The sequence below is a fragment of the Pinus tabuliformis genome, chromosome 8 (genome assembly GCF_031772625.1).
Source record: "Pinus tabuliformis cultivar Carrire ecotype Pingquan chromosome 8, CPIR1, whole genome shotgun sequence".
NCBI lineage: Eukaryota > Viridiplantae > Streptophyta > Pinopsida > Pinales > Pinaceae > Pinus > Pinus tabuliformis.
Genome location: NC_142294.1, coordinates 920,614,346 through 920,626,983, shown reverse-complemented (window position 1 = coordinate 920,626,983; position 12,638 = coordinate 920,614,346). Strand labels below are relative to the sequence as shown.

Here is a 12,638-nt window from a genome sequence, read left to right as displayed (position 1 = left end):
TACATTGGTATCAGAGCAGTTCGATCCTCTGGCCACTCCGCTGTTGCACAGAGCCACGTTCTTCGATCCAGGCCCTTAGCCATCCAAGTTTCGTCAACATTGTTGTCGTCAAGATTGAAGTGTTTCGCTACACTTTTGGGAGTTTCTTCGTCACTGATTTGTCGAAGGCCTTTGGCTAAAGAAAAAAATAAGATTGTCAAAGGAAAAAAATTAAACAAAAAAAATCATATAAATAATATATATATATATATATATATATATATATATATATAGTCTTGTGTAAATTTTGAAGGAGAACATTCATATATATAAAAAGTTTCTACATTATTGATAAAAAGTGCATGATAAAGTTAAAAGGGAATCTTTCCAAATATCTATAAAACTATACGTAAGAGAAGGAAGAGTAGATAATATTATCTTGATTCTTCATTAAGTGGTTTACAAGCTTGTGGTTTTAGCAACCCATGGTAATTGTCTATGGTATTTTCAAGGTAAAAGAAAAACAAAAGGAATACATATGTGAATGGTAAGTTTTTACGTGGAGAAAATTAATTGAGTCAAAACCACATAAGTGGACATATATTTCATATTATACCCCAAAGAGGTGAATAGCCACGTTTCACTAGGGTTGTAACTTTCCAAAAAAAATAAAAATATGTATATATATATATACACAAAGAGAAGTATTATATTATAAAGGGGTATTTTAAAGAAAAGTTCATGAAAATATATATAAGTACAAAGTGGATATTATTATAAAAGGTAACTTGAAGGATCTATATATTAAAGTTATAAAGGATAGTTATTAAAAATAAATAAAAAGGCAATAAGAGGGATAATTATTAATTGAAGAGTTAGAAGATAATATTCCCTATGTTAAAAGGGTAATTAAAATAGACTTATTATATTTTGAAGTAAAAGGAAGCAAAAGAATTATCATTTAAAAAAAAGAGAGAGATAAAATTAAAAGTTTTAAAGGTTTATAAAAAAAGGGGTTACTTTATCAACCCTAATTTCATTGCGACAAAACAAATGGGATCAATCATTGAAAAAAATGGACCTCAATTCTAAAATGACGAAAGAAAAAGGTTTTCCTATAATGGTCTTTCGGTTACAGATCACAGAGTAATTACATTAAAAGGAAGTATCGAAGGAAGAGAAGTTAATGTCACCATCAGCCCAAGCAACGATAAAAATTATATCAACATCAACTTGGCAAATCAGCTATTAATTCCAAAGCTAAGCATTAGTGTAAAGAAAAATATTTTTGACCAAAAAGAGTATAAAATTAGTGATCTACAAGTGACAATAGGTCATTATGAGTACATATCTCAATTTCATGTTGTAAGGAGGATAAAAACACAGACATCATACTCGGTCAACCCTAGTTTAAGGAGTTGGGTACATTCATGTTAAACATAGAGAAACAAGTTTTGACGTTTCCTTATAAAGGGAAGATGGTCACATTTCGAGACATAACAAGTAAATCAAAATCAATAAAATCTTCATTAGAAGACCTTAAAGATATCTCAGACTTGATGTTTCAAGATAACGAAAAAACTATATCAAAGAAGCAAAAAGAGCTTGAAGAAGTCATTTGCAACAAAGACAAAGAAATTTCGCGCCTCAAAGATCACCAAGAAAAACTACTCGAACAAGTCAAGAAAGCTAAAGCATCAAAGAAGGAACTCAAGGAGCATTTATTAGAACAAGAAGAAGAAAATTTATGTTTAAAGAGCCTTAACCAAACATTAGTAGAACAAATCAAGTGTTTAAAAGACGAGAAGTGTGAAGTCCATTATAAAGTTGACTGAGAGAATGAGGAATGCTTATGTCTCGAAACTCATAATCAAAATCTGCTCAAACAGATTAAAAAACTTAAGGATGAAAGGAAATCATTGACGAATAGGTTCAAAGAACTTGTCACAAAGGAAGCATCAAAATCTCTAGATGTAGCAGTCCAAACTGAAGAAACAAACATCAATACCACTAATCTCGCAGTTCAGGCAAATCCAAACCCTATTGAAGTAAAAATGTACTCAGAGGTTGTCATTCAAACAGAAGACACCACAAATGAGGATTCAGTAGTCAAGTCAACAACAACAATGCCTGAAGGAAACCAGGAAATTGCCATAAAAATGTTTAAGGAAGTTCAAATAAGAAAAATTCCTTATCTACATCCGAATCACAAGAGTAGACACCTTAATCAAGCTACAAATCTATATCACGCAAAATATAAACAAACTTATGTTCCGAAGAATATTGAAGTGAGCTCACTCCAGTCATGTGATAACTATTCACCAGACATCTCCAAGGATCAGAAGATTCCCCAAAAGATTAATTTAGGATGGTCTGATCCGTTTTCAGTACAACAATTTTGTCTATCGCTCAGAACATCATATCGTCTTGTATCAACAAAGATAAAAGCTTAGAAACAAGAATATATTCTGAACGACAGAAGAGATCTGATCCTTCATCAATAAGCTTTGAGGACAAAACTTTTTGAAGGAGAAGGCAATGTTATGAACATAAATTATGTAAAAGTAGATAATAAATAATAATCATAATAATATAAATATAATAATAAATAAAAAGTAAATTAACTAATGGTTAGTTAATAATGAAAAGGCATGTCTTAGAGACATGTCTGTTCATGAAAGGGTACTTACCTGGCTATATATACAGGACCCTCATTCTCATTTGTAATCATCATATATCAATTCTTTAATACAATATACATTTTACAATTATTGTCCTATGATGGATGTCTTTGTCTACAAAGTATTTTAATATTTCCGTTGCGTATACGACTAGTGGTCATTACAAGTGGCCTAACCACTTGGTAAAAATTTAGCAAGATTAATGATTTGATTAGATTTAGAGTTTGAGACCAGTGCCTTATGGAGTAAAGAGTTCTTGTTTATCATAAATTATGACCAAGTAATCAGACGAACAACTGCTGCTTATATGATTAGCTAACCTATATGTTTATGCAAATCCTAGGATCTAGTTGTGATGCAAGTATCTTGGATAATTTTAATTATATGCCAAGTCTAGATGTAACCTTCCCTTAACTCTTTTAAAGCTAGGCTCCAAGGTAGGTTGTAGGAAGGAGGCCAACAGGAAGCAGGCAAATGTCTAATTAACGATACTTTCTGTTAGGCTCCTATCATCCAATGTCTCTAGCGCTGCAGAGGTTGTGGCTCTGACGACTGGAAGGTCACCATGTTAACCATCAAAGAGTTGCTAAGCTCCTCAAGCTAGGTGAGAAGGGTATCCTATGTTTCTGTCAACCAAGCTTATGCTTGGAGGTAAGTTTTAATGCAACTAGTTCCTAGAATGTTTGTGCAATGATGATGAGTGAAATTATCTTGAGTTAAGATTTGTTTGGGCTATTTAAGTACTTAATGTAAATTATCTTGTAGCAAGAGTACTTAACAATAATGATATGACAATCTTAAACAAGATAAATGATTAAGGATACAAATGCAAGCTTTCAACTATAGATTAATCCACAAGATGCTTAACCAATTTTTGATAAGAACTTAGAGCAATTTATTCAATTATCAATTAACCAATGGTTACAAGATGTCAACCACAATTACCAAAGATGATTCTCAACAAGATATTTTGTGATCTTATTATTCAATGCTTACTATCAAGAGATGCTCAATTGGATTCAATCAATGCTTATAACCACAATATCTTAAACAACTTTAGACAAGATTAAAAGATTTAGGGTTTGAGTGACTAAGTGCAAAGTTAACAAATTCTCAAATTCAACTCAAGAACAGTCAATGTTATGTTGATTTGGGGTAGCATCAAATGTGCTCTAGCCACGAAATTTGGTGGAGAGGTTGGGGCACATGATATCTCCAATACCTAAAAAGCATTTGAGCAGATTCTAAACAGATCAGGAGATATTAAAATAGTTAATATTTTTAATGGAGTCCCTAAGTCTAAACTTAGGGAAAATAAAATATTAATGTGTATTAATATGAATCTGTGTTAGAGTGGTCCAAAAGACATGGATCAAGCCAGATCTAATCTTAGCCGTTGATTAGGGACTTAATCTCGGTCGTTGAGATGTCAACAAGAAAAGTATAAGAGGAGGCTTGAGGGTCACTTGGTGAAGTACACCAAATGATCAGTTATTCTATTCTCTAGAGCAGGGTTTGCTAAGAGAGATAGAATCAGTGATTGGGAAAGCAGCTGAGGGGCATTGAGTACAGAGAAAGAGAAGGCAAAGATTGTGTCGGGAGAGCAGCGCAATAACCAAGGAGAGTGATCCAGAGCCAGCAAGGGCTCACGCAGGGCCACGCAGAGGCAGCCAAGTGTTGCGCAGAGCACCAGAGGAGCTAGCGCAGCTGACGCAGAGGCTCCCAGAGCTGACGCAAGGCCTCCTGGGGCTGACGCATGCCTAGAAAGGCTGACACAGGACCAGCATGAGATAGAGAGGGGCTGACGCAGTCTAGATTGGGCAGACGCTGGGGTTGCAAGAGCAGTTTTGTGCTGAGGAGTTGCCGGAATGGTTTTCTATGGTTTCAGCCAGGAGATTTCTCTCAAACTGTGAGGTATAGCTGCTAAGGAAATTCTTTGATGGGTAGGCTAGTTACGGCACCCAGATTGTACTCTGATATTGCTTAATAAGAAAACCCTCAGATAGCTGCACCGGTTTTCTTGCATTGGGTTTTTCCAGGGACATTGGTCCAAAAATAATGGTGTCATGTGGTGTGTTTCTTGTTTCTTTTAGTTGTTGATCTGTAATATGTTGAGCTTGCACTGGTGTTTATTTTCAGTATTTACTTTGTAAATAACTTGTTAAAGAAAAAATAACAAGTAGGTAGGAATAAATCAGAAAAAGTGCAAGAAGGGTTTCTAACTAAGTAAAATTAGAAACTTCAACATGGTATCAGAGGGTGATTGCAGATCACAGGAGGACTAAAAGACATCAGCCAAGTGGAGCAATAACAGCAGAAAACAGCTGTCCCAAGGTGACAGAAGTTGTTTCTAGTAGCGCAGAAGCCAAGAAGTGTGACGCAGAGCCAGCTAGAGCCACGCAGAAGAAGTCAGGAGCTGCGCATAGCCTCTAAGAGGCCAGTGTTGCTGACACAGAGGGCCAGAGGGCTGACGCAAAGCATCCCAGGGCTGACGCAGACCCATCTGGGGTGACGCAGAGCCAGCGTGAGGCTGAGGGGCTGATGCAGTTCATAGAGAGGCAATTGCTGGAGTCTAGAAGGCTACAGAAATATTGCAGAGTGGAGCTAGTGAGGTACTGTAGTCAGAACAGTACCTGAAAGAGCAAGGCCAGAGGAGTTGTTACCGAGGGTTCTAGCCGAGGAACCTGGATCAGCAGTGCAGTTGCACAAGACGATCAGAGTAGGGGACATATCGAAAAGTGGCAGAAGGATTTCCAGGAGGGAAACCAAGACTTAGAGGGAGTCCAGAAGAGAACTTCCAGACGGGAAGTAGAGACTCAGAAGAGTCGAACAGAGAATTTCCAGGAGGGAAGTAGAGGAGCGTCATGGCACTTCACGAGGTAAGAGACCAAGATAGACTGGACGGAGCATCGAACTTCGCAGTCTGGAAGGCCAGAATCTTATCAGTGCTAGACAAGAATCGTGTCAAGAACTTCGCCTTAAAGACGATAGCTATCCCAGTCAACCCAAATGATAATGACAAGTACGAAGAGGCGATGGCGAGGGCCAAGAGCATTATCCTTGACGGGGTCAAGGATCATTTGGTACCACATATAACCGAGAAGGAAACGGCAGTTGAGATGTGGGAGGCTCTCAAGAACCTGTACCAGCATACTTCTGTGCAGAGAAGAATGTTGCTCGAGAACCAGATGAGGTCGTATCAAATGAAGAAGGGTCAATCGATTGACACCTTCCTCGGAGGACTGAATGAGATCCGAGACCAGTTGACTGCTATAGGAGCGACACCGGATCAGGAGCTTATGGTGAGGACAACCTTGAATGCTGTCTCAGAAGATTGGGAAGTGTTTGTCCAGAGTATCCTGGGCAGAGGGACTCTCCTACCTTGGGACGAGATGTGGGCAGCTCTTCGCCAGGAAGAGATCAGACGATAGTCAAAGACAGGTAGCAGTAGCAAAGGGATCAAGGTTCAACAGGAGGAGGAGGATGTGGCCCTAGCATCTGAGGGAAAGCAGGAGAAGCGGAAGAAGAAAGATCTCTCCAAGATCAAGTGCTTCCACTATGGGGAGATGGGTCATTATGCGACCCAGTGCCCAAGGAAGAAGAGTAAGGGAGAGTCTTCTGAGACTAAGGCAGCGCCAGCACGGGCAGAGAAGGAAGTTTTGACAGACGATGACTGTGCCATGAGTGCACACGCACCACTTAAGCGGAAGTGGGGAGACATCGAGCTGTAGTCAGGTGGACTACAGGCGATGAGGGGCAGGATTCTTGAGGTACCCAGCCTCTTGGATTAGACCTTCCTACGGGAGCCCGGACGAGGAGTAGCAAGACTGGCTGAGTAGGTAGAGACGGATGCGGATAGAGCGATAGAGAGCGCTACAGTGCAGGAGTCCTTAGACAACGCAAGGCTAGCAGGCTGCATCAATGCGAGAGGCACAGAAGTGTTGCACCAGTGCAGGACGCCACAGAGAGGTGTGAAACCGTGCGAGATGCAGGGAGTTGTTGCAGCAGCGCAGAGGTTAGAGAGGGAGCACTTGTCAGCGGCAGAGGGAGGTTCAGCACCAGCGGGTGTCTCTTGCCCAACAGGGAGGTCAGTTGGGAGATCAGTTACTTACTTCTCAGTAACTGAGTTGCAGTGCAGCAGTGCGCAGCACGATGCAGCATGATGAGAGGAGGTACAGTGCGGATGCAGTGCTGGGAGAAAGGACCAACAACAGCACGGATGCAGAGAGAGTTGTCGTACAGATGCAGCAGTGGCAGTGGCAGAACCATGGGCGGCAGTACAAGAGGCAACAGTGCAGAGAATGTTGGGCAGGAAGGCCTAGCATTAGCATAGGTACCAATGCCGGATGATTAGAGTAATACTCAGTGAGAAGTATTGCTAGATTACAGTCCTCACTAAGAGGGAGTGTTGATTTGGGGTAGCATCGGATGTGCTCTAGCCACGAAATTTGGTGGAGAAGTTGGGGCACATGATATCTTCAATACCCAAAAAGGGTTTGGACAAATTCTAAACAGATCAGGAGATATTAAAATAATTAATATTTTTAATGGAGTCCCTAAATCTAAACTTAGGGAAAATAAAATATTAATGTGTATTAATATGAATCTGTGTTAGAGCGGTCCAAAAGACATGGATCAAGCCAGATCTAATCTTAGCCTTTGATTAGGGACTTAATCTCAGCCGTTGAGATGTCAACAGGAAAAGTATAAGAGGAGGCTTGAGGGTCACTTGGTGAAGTACACCAGATGATCAGTCATTCTATTCTCTAGAGCGGAGTTTGCTAAGAGAGAGAGAATCAGTGATCGGGAGAGCAGCTAAGGGGCATTGAGTACAGAGAAATAGAGAAGGTAGAGATTGTGTCGGGAGAGCAGCGCAACAGCCAAAGAGGGCTCACGCAAGGCCACGCAGAGCCAACAATGGCTCACACAGGGCCATGCAGAGGCAGCCAAGTGCTGCGTAGAGCACCAAAGGGGCCAATGCAACTTATGCAGAGGGTCCCAGAGCTGACGCAGGGCCTCCTAGGGCTAACGCAGACCTAGAAAGGCTGACGCCGGGCCAACATGAGACAGAGAGGGGCTGACGCAGTCCAGATTGGGCAGACGCTGGAGTTGCAGGAGCAATTTTGTGCTGAGCTGCCAGAAGGGTTTTCTGGGGTTTCAGCCAGTAGATTTCTCTCAAACTGTGAGGTATAGGTACTAAGGAAATTCTCTGTTGGGTAAGCCAGTTACAACACCCAGATTATACTCTGATATTTCTTAATAAGAAAACCCTCAAATAGCTGCACCGGTTTTCCTGCATTGGGTCTTTCCGGGGACATTGGTCCAAAAATAATGGTTTCATGTGGTGTGTTTGTTCTTGTTTCTTTTAGTTGATGATCTATAATATGTTGAGCTTTCACTAGTGTTTATTTTCAGTATTTACTTTGTAAATAACTCGTTAAAGAAAAAATAACAAGTAGGTAGGAATAAATCAGAAAAAGTGCAAGAAGGGTTTTGAACTAAGTAAAATTAAAAACTTCAACATGTTAGATCAGCTGTAATACTTTAGAAATTCAACACTTATTAGTCCTATCTCAACAGTAGGAAAATCTCTTTAAGTCATTGAATTTGCCAAGCATATGAAACAAAAAATTTCTCAATGGTTAGTCAATGTAAATTTATTATTTTCAGACCTCTTAAGATGCAAAAAATGACTGTTATGAAAGTGGTAAGAAAGTTATAACAGCAGTAATGAAAACACCTTAGATCCAAGAGACAATAAGCTAATGATGATTAGATATGATCAGTGAGATGCTCAACAACTTGCCAAAGTAAAATATGAGTTTTAAACCACTTTAAGATGCAGTGTTTAGAAATAAATCAGATTCGATATAACTTATTACAGCAACAAGTAAATCAACAAATCAGTAAGTTATTGATGCTACAACAAGTGCCCAAAATGCCCAAAACTAGAAAAAAAAATGTCAAAACTAAAAAATTTAGTTTTTGAGCCTTTTAAGGTAAATTATTCAGAAAATTACAGATCTGATTCAGTGATTTATGCAGAAAATTCCAACAAACAAAATTTTAGATCTAAGCTAGATCTTTGATGCCCAAGTGGCCAAATTTCTAGAAAATTTAAATTTTGCAATTTTAGAGTATTTTGACCAACTAAATGTGATTTTAGGGCTTATATATCACTGTTATGAAACAAAAATTACAATAGTAGCAAAACAGTGAGAAAACTAGGGTTTAGATAAAAAACCCTAGGGCCAAGGCCTTGTAGATTACTTTCCCAAATTTGCGAAAAGTTCTCCAATTTACTTGGCACCTGAAAACACAAGATTTGAGCCAAAATTATTGCAAAACAAATTGTTAGAGATAGAATGTCAATCCTTTGAAGAAACCCTTGTTTGCAATGATATCTAGTCCTTCTAGGGATTTTATGGCCTTCTTAATGCTTGCAAAATAGATCTCAAACACTAGCCTTTTCGGTTGGGTAAGGGCTAGGGCCTTTAGAAAATGGTTTTTTCCCCCGATTTGAAAATAAGCAACCTGCAAAAATAGTTTGAAAACCCTAGACGTCTAGGGTTTTTGAGGTCTCCAATGCCAATTTCTTCCTCCATCTTGAAGAAAATTTAGAATAGAAACCCAAATACCCGATACAAAAAATTTAAATTTCGAACCCCCAAAATCTCAAATACTGTACAAAAATTCAAAACCCCAAATATATACAAAACACTAAAAATCCCCAAACCCCAATTAGAAAAAATAATTTACAAGTTAGATCTACAAAATTATTCACAAGATTTACAAATATATAAGGGTTTTGAAATTTTTAAATTTTTGAGAAAAATATTTTTATAGAGTTTTTTCCTTTGAAGAATGGCTAAAAATACTTTAGAAACCCCAATGTATACTATAGCCTTAGCGAAGATTTAATCCACCATATAAATATTTGGAATCCAATCAACAGTGGTTCTTGCCCAAGTTTGTGAACTTGAAGGCCAAAGACTAAAGTACCTGCAAGCACTATGAATTTATCTCAAAAATAATTTGTTAGATCACATGGGGAATCAAACCACCTAAGATTAGCCCAAAACTATCAATAATATGGTTTTATCTCCATCTAATGAAAAAACAAATCTTACCAATATTCAACACAACATAGAGATGCTCGTAGTCAGCACATACCACAAATCAATAAGCAAGAACACCTTGAATTGCACCCCAAAGTCTTTATTATGATTGAAAAAATAGTTCCCAATGGGACAATAGTTACAAAGTTGCTTCAACAGAAATTTTCTAGCCAAAGATCAAAATGCTAGAGACTCAAATGACTCTCTAATTTATAGATTTATTCTCCAAGTGGAAAAATAACAGCTAGTTTCTTTGATCATTGTCAAAATAATCTTGGTCGTTGATAAATACTTCAAGATCTTTTAATCTTGACGCATGATTTTTTATTTTTGAAGAATTTTCGAATTTATCATTTAATTCCACTTTTATTAGCTCAAAAATAGTTATTTTGAGCTGATTTCCTAAAAAAATTGACTTTGACTTAACCATCAAGGGTCAGATTTTTTTTGAAATATACAATATTCTCTTGGTGGAGGACCTTTCAAAATTGATTCCTTTAGGACCCACAAAATTTTCCACTTGGAGAATTATTTTTCCTAAAACAACTTAATTTTGACTTTATTAATTAATTTTCTAGCTTAGGATTTAATTTTATTTTGCCAGAAAAATTAATTAATTTACACATGAGGGGATTTAATTATTTTTCCACCCTCTAATACATAAGATTTTACATTTACAACCCTCAAAGGGGAATACACATTTGGCTTAGACCCTCAAGACACATAACCCATCTGTGACACAATATGATCTAGTAGACCAAGTGATTTGTAATAAAATAATTAAGCCAACTAGCTTAAATTATTCTCTATCACATTTACATTAGACTTGACTAAAAACACTAAGACTCACCTAAGATTTTGACAATAAATTTCACCCTAGCTTTGGGGATTTAAGCTGGAAGGGAAAAAACTCTTCTGATTAGCCATGTTTAGAAACACAAATAATCAGTGAGGTTAAAAAACCTCTTAAGATGAAATCGTCACCAAAATCATAGGCTTACCTAGGTTGTTACATATACTCAAGGTCTTACTAGGATCATTTACATCATATAACTTGCAGAATGGGGTGACAATGACACATGGACTGTTGATAGGTGATCTGATCCAGTTGAAAAAAATTTGATAGTTTTGCTTCCTTGGAACTCTGACAATTTGAGTGCAACACATCACAAAGGAGAAATGAGTTTCCTCCAATCCAAAGCACTCAAGCAACCCATTTTAGGTACCATCCTCATGAAACTATCAACCTACAGATCCCTGTAAAGTGTGATGAAAAGCACACGTGTAAAATTTCATCTATAGACAAGATGATTGTTGATTCATTTCAAATGTACTCTCCAAAAGAACACTCGGGAAATGTGTTTCCCTTTCAATATACATTGGTCAGAAATCCCACAACATCCTTTTTTCTGTGATTTTCTTGCATCTTGTGATGTCATCTGTTGCTTCTTATGGTTCTTGGGTTTCTAAACTTTTTATGCATGCAATATTTCCCTACTGTTTTGTCTAGTTGTTCCCTGGCCAACATTTGGCCTTTGCATCTTATGAACAATTTGTCAACATTTGGCCTTTACATCTTATGAAAAAATTGTCAACATGAGACGAGCCATTTTCAGGAGTATGCATCCATTATTTAGTACATACATTAATGCATAAACATTCATGCTCCAATAACACTAAAATGATCTCAACAAGGAAACAAACAAGTTAAAAACAAAATAAATTCCCAATTTTCCATCTAAAATTCTAACTGCAAACTGCACGACAGATGTGATTAGCAATTACGTCAAAAATGGTCAAGTTGGTCTCAACAGAAAAAGTGAAACTGCAACCAAACAGCCTTTGTCATCAACTCCCATCAGATAAGCTAAGCTGCCAAAAGGAAGCCACACCCACAAGAGGTGACAACAGAATATGGTTTCCAATAGTATTACCAAGGATTTCTCCATCCTTCAAAACAAAACTAGCCTCTGAAATCAACACCATTTACACCATCTTTTCCATGCATTATGTGGGCAGATTTTTTTGCATTTTTCTCAATTAAAATTTTTTCTGTGAAAGTATAATACAGTGATGCGATCATAAAAAATGGATTAATTTTCAGAGTCCATTCCAAATCTTAGTTTGTATTAAAAAATAAAAGTAAGAAAAAGAATAAGAAAAATTTGCAGCGATGTATCATAGTTGATCGTAGATACTAAAAGTGTTCAGATCTTGGTCATATGACAAATAATCAAGCAGAGATATATGGTCTCTACCAGGGACTTTTGTTAGCCAAAGAAAATCAGGTGGACACACTTACGGTTATGGGAGATTCTCTCCTAATCCTGCATCATCTGGTCAAAGGCTCCCTCCCAAAGGAGAAATCTATGGAAAACATCATGAAAATAATCGGGAAATTGCAGAAGATATCCCATCCAAAGCATATTTCCATGTCCTAAGAGACTTCAACAGAGAAGCAAACAAGTATGCTAACGAGGGGTGTAAATTGAAGATAGGTGAATTAAAGATTAATGGCCAAATCAGGCCTGCTATAATTCCCTAATGGTGGATGAAGTCTATTAAAAAATTCCCTAGTAGCGTTATATGTTGTAAATTTTGTGTTTTGTTGAGGCAGTTTTGTAAGGTATTCACCTACAAAACCCCTCTTTTTGTTGCTCAAATATATTCACCTCAAATAAATCATGTATTCCTTATCGTAAAGGAGAAAACAATTGGAAAGTTTTGATGAATTAGCTCTGTAATGCCTCATGTATTTTCTGCTAACCAGACACGAAATTATAGAATACAAATACTCTTTCCGGTTAAAAAAAGATAGTAGATACTAAAAATTCTATTGCAATTTTGCCAGATTCACATA

General features: G+C 37.5%; 1 protein-coding gene across 7 annotated transcripts in view; it reads right to left on the bottom strand.

Moving 5' to 3' along the window:
- LOC149238529 (chaperone) overlaps positions 1-12,638 on the bottom strand; it is a 227,242-nt gene that overhangs the window by 75,387 nt on the left and 139,217 nt on the right. The gene's annotated exons all lie outside the window — the stretch shown is intronic.